The sequence below is a fragment of the Aquarana catesbeiana genome, linkage group LG01, assembly GCF_042186555.1.
Source record: "Aquarana catesbeiana isolate 2022-GZ linkage group LG01, ASM4218655v1, whole genome shotgun sequence".
Classification (NCBI taxonomy): domain Eukaryota; kingdom Metazoa; phylum Chordata; class Amphibia; order Anura; family Ranidae; genus Aquarana; species Aquarana catesbeiana.
The window spans coordinates 604,903,184-604,917,756 of NC_133324.1; the positions used below are offsets into that span (position 1 = coordinate 604,903,184).

Below are 14,573 nucleotides of genomic sequence, written 5' to 3' on the forward strand. Positions count from 1 at the left end.
TGTCCACTTGGATAGTAGGGAATGATCCTGGACATAGGGTAAGAATAAATGCGCAGGCGCCGTGTACAGCTGACGATCAGCTGTTGAACTTCGGAGACTTTCGGCGTCTCTTTTGTCCTCCGTACTGCGCCTGCGCAGTACAGGGAGGACACTATATGATAGGGGACTGAATTCGATAAGACACCGGCTCCACATTCCGAGATTTATCGCTCCGCCTCCTTTTTTTCTCGAAGAAGTGATTTCTTATTAAGTGGGGTTATTGTGTTGTAGGGAGAGGCGTCTTGTAATGTCTCCTTCTTCTTATATGATTAGGGGTTATGTGTGGACTTTTCCTCTACATACTTCCCTAAGACTTACATTATTAGGAATATATGTGTATATACAGTATATCTCTCTCTCCACACTTACCAGACACTTTATTGGGTTCAATTGCTCCGTAATACAAATTGCTAATCAGCCAATCACAGGGCAGCAACTCCACGCATTTAAACATCTAGATGTGGTGAAGACGACTTGCTTAAGTTCAAACTGAGCATCAAAATAGGGGAGGAATGGGATTTAAAGCGGAACTTCAGTCATTTTTTTTTTTTAACTTTCCATCTATTAACCACTTAAGGCTGGCCTCAGCGAGCGGGTTGTCTGTATTGTCTGGAGTGTTGTGCGCCTGAAGAGGGTGTGACTAAAGAGGTCTTTACGCACAGTGGTCATTTCTACTTTCTTCGGCCCAAAAAACACAAATTCCCAAAATGACTTCTCCTGAAAAGAAACAAAGAAGCAGCCCAAGCAACCTGTCTTTTCAAGACTCTTCCCCAAGTCCTCCTGCTAGAAGACAATCATTACGAAGATCTGTTGGAAAGAAATGCCGGAGGACACTACCACCTATTTATCATAATGCTACAAGTCTCAGTGATGCCATCAGCTTGTCGTTACCAGAAAATGATCGCCTTATGGAGCTCATACATACTTGCTTCCAGTATTCAGTACCCCTTGTTGCATACTGATGGATTCGACTCAAGTTCTTTTAGTGCAACCGTATCTGCTGTTAAGGAGAAAATATTGCGCTTCACAGAACGATTATCTCGTGATGGAACACTCAAAAGATGCACTGAAGGCTCCAAAAGTTTATCGAATAATGAAGACGTGGAAACTCTTCAGGAAAAAGTTAGAAGTGACATTGCTGTTATGACCAGTGAGTGTCAGCAGTGGGAAGAGCATTTGGAAGATTACAAGAAGAAAGAAGAAGAAATATCCAGGCAGCTGGTGGAAAATGAAATAATTAAAGGTCCTTTAGGAAGTGATGCACACATGACATCTTCCCAAAAAGAAATCCTCCAAAGCAAACCAGACTACAACGCAATCTTGTGTCAGCAGGGGGCAGTGTTTGACAGCATGGAAATTGTGTTGGATGAAGTTCAGCAGTCTGTCCAATTATTAGATTCCTTCTCCAGTGAAACCTCTTCACACTTGCAGCAACTCTCAACGCAACTTAAAACCAAATCTTTTAAGCCAATGGAAGATTCTCCAGTCCGAATGTCTCTGAAAGTTTCTCAAAAATAGATTTTAAGGGACAGCATGTGACCTTTTGAATTTACAGTGTGGAGAACCAGTTTCTACTTTGTGGGTTGTGTTGCACATTTGAAATGCAGTGGTTTTCCTAGTCTGGGCTGTCTTTCCATTAAAGAAGGCAATGGCTGTAAGTGGTGGTAATATCATAGCTCTTTGCCGTCAGCTGGCCTGCAGTGTTTCTGAGACAGGAGACCCCTGCCAATTCAAGGTTCTTTTTAAAAGTGGGAAAATCTCATTTAAAAGTTGATGCACTCAAGCCTCTGGAGTACAAGTGAGCCTTGCCTGTCAGATTGGTTGTCAACTTAAACTGCATTTGAGATTCACTGAATCATACACATTGTAATCCAGTAGATGACTTGCTGATGGTGAATACTGAGGAGCTTGGGAACATCACCCATTCACATACTTTCTCTGACTTCAGAAAAGCAGTCATTACTATTTTTCACTTGAGTAAACCCTACCAACTGGTGGGATGGCCATCTAAAATGCTGTTTTAAGCTCCCATGAGCATAGCCAGGAGTGTGAATGATTACGACAGTCTCCAAAAGCCTAAATAGACTTAGCGTGATCGGAATATAACCCAAATGTTATATTCCGTGTAAGAAAATGGTATTTATACTTCAGAATTTGTATTAAGAGTTATGTTGTAGCAAATGAATAAAGCTAAAGCATTGCAAACAAAAAAAAAATAAATAAATAAAACACTTAAGGCTGGCCAAAGACCAGAGCACTTTTTGAGATTTGGCACTGCGTCGCTTTAACTGACAATTGCGCGGTTGTGTGACGTGGCTCCCAAACAAAATTGATGTCCTTTTTTTCCCACAAATAGAGCTTACCTTTGGTGGTATTTGACCACCTCTGAGGTTTTTATTTTTTGCGCTATAAACAAAAAAACGCACTATTTTTTACTTTTTGCTATAATAAATATCCCCAAGAAATATATAAAAAAACATTTTTTTTCCTCAGTTTTGGCCGATACGTATTCTACATATTTTTGGTAAAAAAATTTGCAATAAGCGTTTATTGATTGATTTGCGCAAAAGTAAATTTTATGGCATTTTTTTGATAATTTTTTTTTTACTAGTAATGGCGGCGATCAGCGATTTTTATCATGACTGCAGCATTATGGCGGACACATCGGACAATTTTGGCGCGATTTTGGGACCATTCACATATATACAGTGATCGGTGCAATTAAAAATGCATTGATTACTGTGTAAATGTGACTGGCAGTGAAGGGGTTAACCACTAGGTGGCGCTGTAGGGGTTGAGTGTGTCCTAGGGAGTGATTCTAACTGTGGGGGGAGGGGCGATGTGTGACACGTCACTGATCACCGCTCCTGATTACAGGGAGCTGTGACCAGTGACACTGTCATTAGGCAGAACGGGGAGATGCTTGTTTACATTAGCATCTCCCCGTTCTTCCTCACCGTGAGACAATCGCAGGTATCCCTGCGGACATCGAGTCCACTGGACACGCGATCACGGTCACGGAGCTCCTGGCGGGCGCCCGCAAGCCGCCTCTTAAAGGTCAACGTACAGGTACGTTAATCTGCCTGTACATGCCCTTCTGCCGCAGTATATCTACATGAGGCAGTCAGGAAGCGGTTAAATCTTCTGCCCTTGTTGTTTTAACTTTGGATGGTAAAACATTTTTTTTTTCTGCCAGTAAATACCTTATACAGCCCACTTCCTGTTTCTTGACTGGTAAAAAGCCTAGGCTTATGACATCATGTACAGCTGAGAGTTTGCCAGGAAGGAAGGGGGATGAATCATAAGAGGGCCAATGAGAGCTGCAGAGCTGGAGGTGTGCCTCTGTGTGCATAGCTCCCAACTGTCCCCTGATTTGGAGGGACTGTCCCTGATTTGGAGCAATGTTCCTCTGTCCCTCATTCCTCCTCTGTCCCTCATTTTGGTCTGATCTATATAGTTGTACATAAAATGCGCTTTTTATCTTTCAAAAAGTTTTTCCCAGTGCTAAACCTTTCATCCAAATTCTAAATTACTGCATTTGTAAATTTTAAAAGCCAATATAAAGGAATAGTAGTGGTAAAAAAGCACTTGTAGATTTAATTAACCTTTTTTTTTTTTTTTGTGGTTAATTCTCCTTTCAGGGGGTGTGGCAGGGGGCGTGTCCTATGGCTACATACATTTCCTAGTAGGTGTCCCTCATTCCCATCTCAAAATGTTGGGAGGTATGTGTAACCTGTGTGTATCTGGCTCTGATACTAGCCAGTGCCTCACCAGCCATTGACCTCACCGCGTGTCCCTGATGGAATTGAAGATGGTAAAGAGCAACCATATGGGAATAATATGTGCTTGCTCTGTATGAACTGTGATCTTAAAAAATCTTTTTATTAATTTTATGTAATTAGATTTTTTTATGGAATTGTACATTTTTTTCATTATTTTTCTAAATTGCTGATAAGTACATTAATATAGTGTCACGCCTTGACATTCCTTGTGCTTACATCCAGCAAAATATTTCCTATGATTGGGGTTTGGTGTCTTGATATAATTTATTAGGGACAAACTGATTTACACATTACACACAGAGGACAGAACAGCTGAGCCAAGAGCTACTTCTGAGCTAGCCATAGCATTTAGTGTATAGTGGCTAATGAACCTAGTCTTTGGAGACCAGCTCTCTGCCTTTCAATTAATGTCCGGTGAGATTCTTGTCATCATACACGGAGTAGCCATCATCCTGGTTGAATACATTGTAATTTGTAAAGGAAGTAGGGAGAACTCCTTTAGCTTTATATGAAAGATGAATTGCTTGTACTATCCAAGAGGCATTATTCTGGAAGAAGCTGCTTGATATATTTTTTACTCTTAAAATGTTACTAAACCTAGGACCCTGCATTCACTATACAGTATCTCACAAAAGTGAGTACACCCCTCACATTTTTGTAAATATTTTATTATACCTTTTCATGTGACAACACTGAAGAAATGACACTTTGCTACAATGTAAAGTAGTGAGTGTACAGCTTGTATAACAGTGTAAATTTGCTGTCCCCTCAAAATAACTCAATACACAACCATTAATGTCTAAACCACTGGCAACAAAAGTGAGTACACCCCTAAGTGAAAATGTCCAAATTGGACCCATTTAGCCATTTTCCCTCCCTGGTGTCTTGTGACTCGTTAGTGTTACAAGGTCTCAGATGTGAATGGAGAGCAAGGGTGTTAAATTTGGTGTTATCATTCTTACTCTCTCATACTGGTCGCTGGAAGTTCAACATGGCACCTCATGGCAAAGAACTCTCTGAGGATCTGAAAAAAAGAATTGTTGCTCTATATAAAGATGGCCTAGGCCAGGGATATGCAATTAGCGGACCTCCAGCTGTTGAAAAACTACAAGTCCCATCATGCCTCTGACTCTGGGTGTCATGCTTGTGGCTGTCAGAGTCTTGCTATGCTTCATGGGACTTGTAGTTCTACAACAGCTGGAGATCCACTAATTGCATATCCCTGGCCTAGGCTATAAGAAGATTGCCAAGACCCTAAAACTGAGCTGCAGTACGGTGGCCAAGACCATACAGCGGTTTAACAGGACAGGTTCCACTCAGAACAGGCATCGCCATGGATTGACCAAAGAAGTTGAGTGCATGTGCTCGGCGTCATATCCAGAGGTTGTCTTTGGGAAATAGATGTATGAGTGCTGCCAGCATTGCTGCAGAGGTTGAAGGGGTGGGGGGTCAGCCTGTCAGTGCTCAGACTCAGACTCAGCCTGTCAGTGCTCAGACTATATGCCGCACACTGCATCAAATTGGTCTGCATGGCTGTCATCCCAGAAGGTAGACAGCCAGGTAACAGTTTTCTGAAGACAAGCAGACTAAGGACATGGATTACTGGAACCATGTCCTGTGGTCTGATGAGACCAAAATAAACTTATTTGGTTTAGATGGTGTCAAGCGTGTGTGGTAGAAAACAGGCGAAGAGTACAAAGACAAGTCTTGCCTACAGTCAAGTATGGTGGTGGGAGTGTCATGGACTGGGGCTACATGAGTGCTGTTGGCACTGGGGAGCTACAGTTCATTGAGGGAACCATGAATGCCAACAAGTAGTGTAACATACTGAAGCAGAGTATGATCCCCTCCCTTCATAGACTGGGCCGCAGGGGAGTATTCCAACATGATAACGACCCCAAACACACCTCCAAGACGACCACTGTCTTGCTAAAGAAGCTGGGGGTAAAGGTGATGGACTGGCCAAGCATGTCTCCAGACCTAAACCCTATTGAGCATCTGTGGGGTATCCTCAAACGGAAGGTGGAGGAGCGCAAGGTCTCTAACATCCACCAGCTCAGTGATGTTGTTATGGAGGAGTGGAAGAGGACTCCAGTGGCAACCTGTGAAGCTCTGGTAATCTCCATGCCCAAGAGGGTTAAGGCAGTGTTGGTAAATAATGGTGGCCACAGAAAATATTGACACTTTGGAACCAATTTGGACATTTTCACTTAGGGGTGTACTCACTTTTGTTATCAGTGGTTTAGACACTAATGGCTGTGTGTTGAGTTATTTTGAGGAGACAGCACATTTACACTGTTATACATGCTGTACACTCACTACTTTACATTGTAGCAAAGTGTAATTTCTTCAGTGTCAGCAGGATTCTCTATAGAAAGCAGAAGGTACAATCGGTGAAGAATGAGACTGAGAAATTAATTGGCGCATGCATTCCACTGTTGACTCCTTGTTGGCTTTCCCTGACATCTCTTTAAAATAGGCCTTTTCCTGAGTAGGGATGAGCTTCGTGTTCGAGTCGAACCCATGTTCGACTCGAACATCGGCTGTTCGATCGTTCGCCGAATTGCGAACGTTATGGGCCGTTCGCGCTAAATTCGTGTGGCGCGTCACGGCCCATAATTCACTGCGGCATCGCAGTGCATTGCTGGCTGATGATTGGCCAAGCATGCACTATGACCCGCATGCTTGGCCAATCACAGCGCCGTCAGTAGAGAGAGCTGTAATTGGCCAAAGCCAGGGTGGCTTTGGCCAATTATGGCTCAGGGGATTTAGTACACACCCCACACTATATAAGGCCGCCTGCACGGCGGCCCTGTGTAGTGTGTGTTCCGGTGTGCTGAGAGATAGAGAGAGAGAGAGACAGTGTCATTTGATTTGAGTTAGATAGATTAGGCAGAACAGTCAGTCAGTTAGCTGCACTTACAGTGTATTGTGTATATATATGCATCCCAGGTGTTGCATATATATATATACACTGTATTCAGTTTAGCTAGATCCGTTCCTGTTATCTTCTATCTAGACTATTTACATTTAATGCAGTGCGTCCTGCTCACAGTGTTCAGCTAGATCCGTTCCTGCTATTTACATTTAGTGCAGTGCGTCCTGCTCACAGTGTTCAGCTAGATCCGTTCCTGTTATCTTCTAGACTATTTACATTTAGTGCAGTGCGTCCTGCTCACAGTGTTCAGCTAGATCCGTTCCTGCAATTTACATTTAGTGCAGTGCGTCCTGCTCACAGTGTTCAGCTAGATCCGTTCCTGCTATTTACATTTAGTGCAGTGCGTCCTGCTCACAGTGTTCAGCTAGATCCGTTCCTGCTATTTACATTTAGTGCAGTGCGTCCTGCTCACAGTGTTCAGCTAGATCCGTTCCTGTTATCTTCTAGACTATTTACATTTAGTGCAGTGCGTCCTGCTCACAGTGTTCAGCTAGATCCGTTCCTGCAATTTACATTTAGTGCAGTGCGTCCTGCTCACAGTGTTCAGCTAGATCCGTTCCTGCTATTTACATTTAGTGCAGTGCGTCCTGCTCACAGTGTTCAGCTAGATCCGTTCCTGCTATTTACATTTAGTGCAGTGCGTCCTGCTCACAGTGTTCAGCTAGATCCGTTCCTGCTATTTACATTTAGTGCAGTGCGTCCTGCTCACAGTGTTCAGCTAGATCCATTCCTGCTATTTACATTTAGTGCAGTGCGTCCTGCTCACAGTGTTCAGCTAGATCCGTTCCTGTTAAATTCCTACTGACCGGCAGGCTTGTCTGGTTACAGTATATAAAGCTACCTGAAGAAAATTACAGGTGTTCTATTTGATCCTATTAGTACCACGGTCAGGCAGCTAGACTATTTACATTTAGTACAGTGCGTCCTGCTCACAGTGTTCAGCTAGATCCGTTCCTGTTATCTTCCTACTGACAGGCAGGCTTGTCTGGTTACAGTATATAAAGCTACCTGAAGAAAATTACAGGTGTTCTATTTGATCCTATTAGTACCACGGTCAGGCAGCTAGACTATTTACATTTAGTACAGTGCGTCCTGCTCACAGTGTACAGCTAGATCCGTTCCTGTTATCTTCCTACTGACAGGCAGGCTTGTCTGGTTACAGTATATAAAGCTACCTGAAGAAAATTACAGGTGTTCTATTTGATCCTATTAGTACCACGGTCAGGCAGCTAGACTATTTACATTTAGTACAGTGCGTCCTGCTCACAGTGTTCAGCTAGATCCGTTCCTGTTATCTTCCTACTGACAGGCAGGCTTGTCTGGTTACAGTATATAAAGCTACTTGAAGAAAATTACAGGTGTTCTATCCCAGCTTAGTGCAGCTACAGGCCATTAGTATGTCTGGAAGGCCAAGAAGGAGAGGCAGACAGTCACAAGCCAATAAGAGAGGGCAAGCAGGCTCTGTGTCTAGTGCTGGTCGTGGAGACGGTGCATCCTCATCAGCACGTGGCCATGGGACACGCTTGGCCTTTTTTTCGGCAGCTGGCCATGTTGAGCCGCAACATGCGGAAGACTTGGTCGAGTGGATGACCAAGCCGTCCTCATCCTCCTCATCCTCTCTCACCCATGCCCAGGGTGCTTTGTCTGGCAAAGCAGCGGCCTCTTCCCTCAGCTCAATGTCATCAGTGACTCCTTCCCTAGCTCCACCATGTCCTCATGAGGATTCCCTCGAACTGTTTGACCACAGTGTTGGGTACATGCTCCAGGAGGATGCCCAGCGTTTGGAAGGCTCTGATGACGATACTGAGCTCGATGAAGGCAGTAACATGAGCGCGGACAGAGGGGGTGCCCAAGAAGGACAGCAATCTGGCAGTCATGCTCCCCCTGCTGCAGCATACTGCCAGGTTTGCTCCAGTGATGAGGAGGGAGGGGATGATGAGGTCACTGACTCAACGTGGGTGCCTGATAGGAGAGAGGAGGAGGAGGAGGAGGAGGAGGAGGAGGAGGCGGCAGCACATCACCAACGAGGCAGGATGCCCTCCAGGGGCCAGCCTAAGGGCAGCACATTGACTGCATCACACCCCAAAGCTCCACATGTGCAGGGCGCTGCAGTCTCTGCGCGTTATTCAAAAAGTTCTTTGGTGTGGGCCTTTTTTGAGACGAGTGCATCAGATCGCACCGCTGCTATTTGCAACATATGTCTCAAGCGTATCTCGCGTGGCCAAAATATCTCCCGCTTGGGTACCACATGCTTGACCAGACATATGTTGACCTGCCATGCAGTTCGTTGGCAAGCGTATCTAAAAGACCCACACCAAAGAACAAAGAGGATCTCTCCTTGCTCCTCATCAGCTGAGATTTCCAACCCCACTAGACCTTCAGTCCTCTCTGAGACCTGCAGTGAGAGGAATGAAGGTGTAGAATTAGGTGTGTCACAGCCAAGTACTTGTGGGCAATCTGCTTTTGGTACACCGACGTCAGATTGTACCAGGCAAATTTCCCTGCCCCAGCTGCTGCACCGCCGAAAGAAGTTTGCTCCCAGCCATCCACATGCCCAGCGGTTGAATGCTAGCTTGGCAAAATTGCTAGCACTTCAACTGCTGCCTTTTCAGTTGGTAGACTCTGCCCCCTTCCGTGAGTTTGTGGAATGTGCGGTTCCTCAGTGGCAGGTACCCAAACGCCACTTTTTCTCACGGAAGGCGATTCCGGCTCTCTACCGGCATGTGGAAGGCAATGTCCATGCCTCGCTGGACAGGGCGGTCAGCGGTAAGGTGCATATTACCGCTGACTCATGGTCCAGCAGGCATGGACAGGGACGTTACCTAAGTTTCACGGCGCATTGGGTGACTCTGCTGGCAGCTGGGAAGGATGCAGGACAAGGTGCAGTAGTGTTGGAGGTTGTTCCGCCACCACGCCTCCAAAATGCTGATTGTGACACACCTCTCTCCTCCACCCCCTCCTCTTCTTCTTCCTCCATGGCCTCTTCCTCGGAACCAGCGGTGCTCCGTAGGCATTCAAGGGGCTACGCAAGTACGCAGGCCAAAAGATGCCATGCGGTGCTTGAGCTGGTGTGCTTGGGGGACAGGAGCCACACTGGGGCAGAGGTTCTGTCAGCTCTGCAGGGGCAGGTTCAGAGGTGGTTGACGCCACGCCAACTTAAGGCAGGAATGGTGGTTTGCGACAATGGCACCAACCTCCTCTCTGCCCTCCGACAGGGACAAATGACCCATGTGCCCTGTTTGGCTCACGTCCTTAACTTGGTGGTGCAGCGGTTCTTGGGCAGGTACCCGGGCTTACAGGATGTCCTGAGGCAGGCCAGGAAAGTCTGTGTGCATTTCCGCCAAAAGGAGTTTAACCTGCCCAAGAACCGCCTAATCTGTGACATGCCCACCAGGTGGAACTCAACGTTGGCCATGCTGCAGCGGCTGCACACGCAGCAGAGGGCCATCAATGAGTACCTGTGCGACTATGGCACCAGGACAGGGTCAGGGGAGCTTGGTTTTTTTTCCCCACGCCAGTGGGCCATGATCAGGGATGCATGCACTGTCCTGTCACCATTCGAGGAGGCCACGAGGATGGTGAGCAGTGACAGTGCATGCATCAGTGACACTGTCCCCCTTGTCCACCTGTTGGAGCACACGCTGCGTGGAATAATGGACAGGGCACTTGAGGCAGAACAGAGGCAGGAAGAGGAGGACTTCCTTAGCTCTCAAGGCCCCCTTTATCCAGACAGTGTTCCTGCGTGCCCGCCGATCACACAGGAAGAGGACGAGGAGGAAGAGGAGGAGGAGGAAGATTGTGTCAGTATGGAGGTGGAGCCTGGCACTCAGCATCAGCAGCAGTCTTTAAGGGATCAGTCCCAAGAAACACATGGACTTGTACGTGGCTGGGAGGAGGTGGCTGCGGACCATGTCGTTCTTAGTGACCCAGAGGACTCCGGACCGAATGCCTCAGCAAACCTACGCTGCATGGCCTCCCTGATCCTGCAAAGCCTGCGTAAGGATCCTCGTATTCGTGGTATCAAGGAGAAGGACCAATACTGGCTGGCAACCCTCCTTGATCCACGTTACAAGGGTAAGGTTGCGGACCTTATCTTGCCATCGCAGAGGGAGCAGAGGATGAAACATCTTCGGGAGGCCTTGCACAAAGGTCTGTGCAACGCGTTCCCAGAGACTGGGAGGTTACAAACTCCTGTTTCTGGACAACGTGTTGCTGAGGCTTCGGTCAGTCAAAGAAGGAGCGGTGGAGAAGGTGGCCGTCTGACCGATGCGTTCAGACAATTTTTTGGTCCGCAGCCCCAAGGTATGATCGGTTCCAGCAACCATCGCCAGCGTCTGTTTTACATGGTGCAGGAATACCTAGGGGCAAGATCAGACTTGGACACCTTTCCCACCGAAAATCCTCTGGGTTACTGGGTCTTGAGGATGGATCACTGGCCAGAGCTTGCACAGTATGCAATTGAGCTACTGGCCTGTCCTGCATCCAGCGTTCTTTCGGAATGCACATTCAGTGCTGCTGGAGGCGTGGTAACCGATCACAGGGTGCGTCTGTCCACCGACTCGGTCGATCGGCTGACCTTCATAAAAATGAATGAGTCTTGGATCACCACCAGCTACCAAGCACCTGATGCTGATGTAACCGAATAATTTTTTTTGAAATCTCAGATCCCTTCAAAGACTGCCTATGCTGATGCTGAGTGACTATCCCTGAGTAATTATCCTCTTCCTCCTCAATCATCACGCTGATAGCTTGTAAGAACATTTTTGGTTCTGGGCGCCACCACCAGTGCCTAAGGCACAATTTTTCAGCCCCTGTTTAACAGGGGCGTGTAATTACAATTTTTGATGTAATACTTTGCAGCAGGGCTCGTTCCTGCATTCCAACTAGAGTGTCTGTGAGGGGTTGCAGTGTTGTGGCACCAGCACCAGTGCCTAGGGCCCAATTTTTCTGCCCCTGTCTAACAGGGGCGTGTAATTACAATTTTTGATGCAATACTTTGCAGCAGGGCTCGTTCCTGCGTTCCAACTAGAGTGTCTGTGAGGGGTTGCAGTGTTGTGGCACCAGCACCAGTGCCTAAGGCCCAATTTTTCTGCCCCTGTCTAACAGGGGCGTGTAATTACAATTTTTGAAGCAATAATTTGCAGCAGGGCTCGTTCCTGCGTTCCAACTAGAGTGTCTGTGAGGGGTTGCAGTGTTGTGGCACCAGCACCAGTGCCTAAGGCCTAATTTTTCAGCTCCTGTTCAACAGGGGCATGTAATTACAATTCTTGATCTAATATTTCACAGCAGGGCCCTGTGAGGGCTTACAGTGTTGTGGCCACAGCAACACCTAAGGCCCAAATTTCTGCTGAGTATATAGGGCAGGACCCTACTTTCAAACATCTAACTTACAAACGACTCCTACTTGCAAACGGAAGGAGACAACAGGAAGTGAGATGAAATCTACCCCTAGGAAGGGAAATTCTCTCCTGTAAGAGTTAATATGGGAAAACAATTTCTCCTTTCCACTGATGCTTTCCAATCCTTGTTCCACAAAAAAACCCAAATTTTCAAAAAACATTTTTCATTGGGACAAAAAAGTGAGGTGAAATCTTCTGAAGAGGAGGAAAGACAGCAAAACAAATGTCACAGGGGTGATAACCCTTCCCTATGTTTTCCAAAAAGCTTAGAAAAGATTTTTTGGCTGGAGCTAAACACGTTAAAAATGTTCAAAATTACAAACAGATTCTACTTAACAACAAACCTACAGTCCCTGTCTTGTTTGCACCGCCTGTATACTGCTGTTCAGAGTATATAGGGCCTGGTGGCCCCACACCTTTCCTTATTTTAATTTGGGTGCGGGGTTCCCCTTAATATCCATACAAGACCCAAAGGGCCTGGTAATGGACTGGGGGGTACCCATGCCGTTTGTCTCACTGATTTTCATCCATATTGCCATGACCCGACATGACATTAAACCCGCAAGCAGTTTTAAATGAGATTTTTTCCTTTAAAAATGACATTTGGTGCAGGGACTGTTCTAAACATGGGAAACACGCGTCACTTTACAGGCATACTATAGACACCCCTCAGGTACGATATTTAAAGGAATATTTCACTTTTTTTTTTTTACTTTAAGCATCATTAAAATCACTGCTCCCGAAAAAACGGCCGTTTTTAAAAGTTTTTTTTGCATTGATACATGTCCCCTGGGGTAGGACCCGGGTCCCCAAACCCTTTTTAGGACAATACCATGCAAATTAGCCTTTAAAATGAGCACTTTTGATTTCGAACGTTCGAGTCCCATAGACGTCAATGGGGTTCTAACGTTCGTGCGAACTTTCGGTCCGTTCGCGGGTTCTGGTGCGAACCGAACCGGGGGGTGTTCGGCTCATCCCTATTCCTGAGCATATTGGTATAGCTTGAACCTAGTAGAAGCAATCCTTGGGGCAAACTGATTTTTGATTGATGTTCTAGCTGCAGAGAATGGTACTTAGATTTGTCTTACCTGTATGCTTACAGGAAGAGGACTTACGAGGGTCTTTATTTCTTGAATTGCTAGACTGTTTAGACACTTTAAAAAGAGATGGCTTAGATGTGTGGAACACAAGGACTTCTCTCATGATTCTCCACAAATGAGTTCCCCCGAGACACTTTCAACAGAACAGATAAAGCCAATGATACAGTATCTCCATGCTGATGAATCCAAATTAAATGATAAAATATGATGCTTTTTTTTTAGCTGCGACCTTGTCTTCTGCCTTAAATGCTGAAGGTTCTAGGCAGAGTTATGATTTAAAGTTCAAACAATATGTAGCGTTCACTCCTGAAGGAGCAGCTGGCGAATGGGTTCCCCACTCCTGCACAGCCAGGCAACAAGTATTCTCCACACTTTCACCAGACACAAAGAACGATCTTTGAGCTTGGTTTTTATGTTTTGTTAGGGGTAATAACTTGGATGGGGAATAGGAATTATGTGATGCCCAACTTGATAGCAACAAAAGCCAGGGACAACTTCCTCCCTATGTACACGTTCCAGAACTGTCTCTCTTCCTGAACACTGACAGTCTCTGATATAAAAGAAAAAGCCCCTTAATTACTAGAAACTCTCAGTCTCTTTTAAAAGTAGCATGAATGTTGTAAGTTGCATACAGGAGTGACAAAAAGGAGAATCCCCTAGGTGGATTTTTGAAGCACTGACATAATATGTAGAAAAAATATATATATTTTATTAAACACAGTAAACACAGTAAAAGCAAAGTATATTGGAATGGTTACAATAGCTGTGTGCTAGGTACAAAATCACCGCAATGATTGACTGTAAAATTCTCGTAATTTATCGAACGCGTTTCAGAGTATATGTCTCCCTCTTCAGGGATGTTTATAAGAAGGTCAGTCATACATCTAAAATGTAGTAATAGCAAAGAGTCAAATACAGAATATACAAAGATGTACAGTGAACAATGTCATTTATAACATGTATAATGCAATAATAATGTATAAACTCACATATTTTGTGGAGATATCGTAAGCGAGGCATTCCAATAAAGCTATTTAAAAGCAAAGAGTATAACCGTAAGTGTGTCTCCAGAAATCTGCCTGTAAAGATAGCTTGTCTTTTACAGCATATTTAAGTATACCATCAATTGAAGATTTAGTACAGTCGGGCTAGCATGAGGCCACCCTGGGGGGTGGATCGCTGCAACACCTGGCACACCAAGCAGCATGGATTTGGCAATCCGTGGTAGCTCTCTCATGGTGGCTACAGCCATTTTCATTCTGGCTGGCCTCCATCTTGCTACTCCAGTGGGCATGAGCTGTCTGCCAGTGAGGTT

The 14,573-nt window shown here is 45.6% G+C and overlaps 1 pseudogene; it reads left to right on the forward strand.

Moving 5' to 3' along the window:
• Nucleotides 1-597: 597 nt before the first annotated feature.
• LOC141108371 (kinetochore-associated protein DSN1 homolog) lies at nt 598-2,281 on the forward strand (annotated as a pseudogene).
• Nucleotides 2,282-14,573: the final 12,292 nt, after the last annotated feature.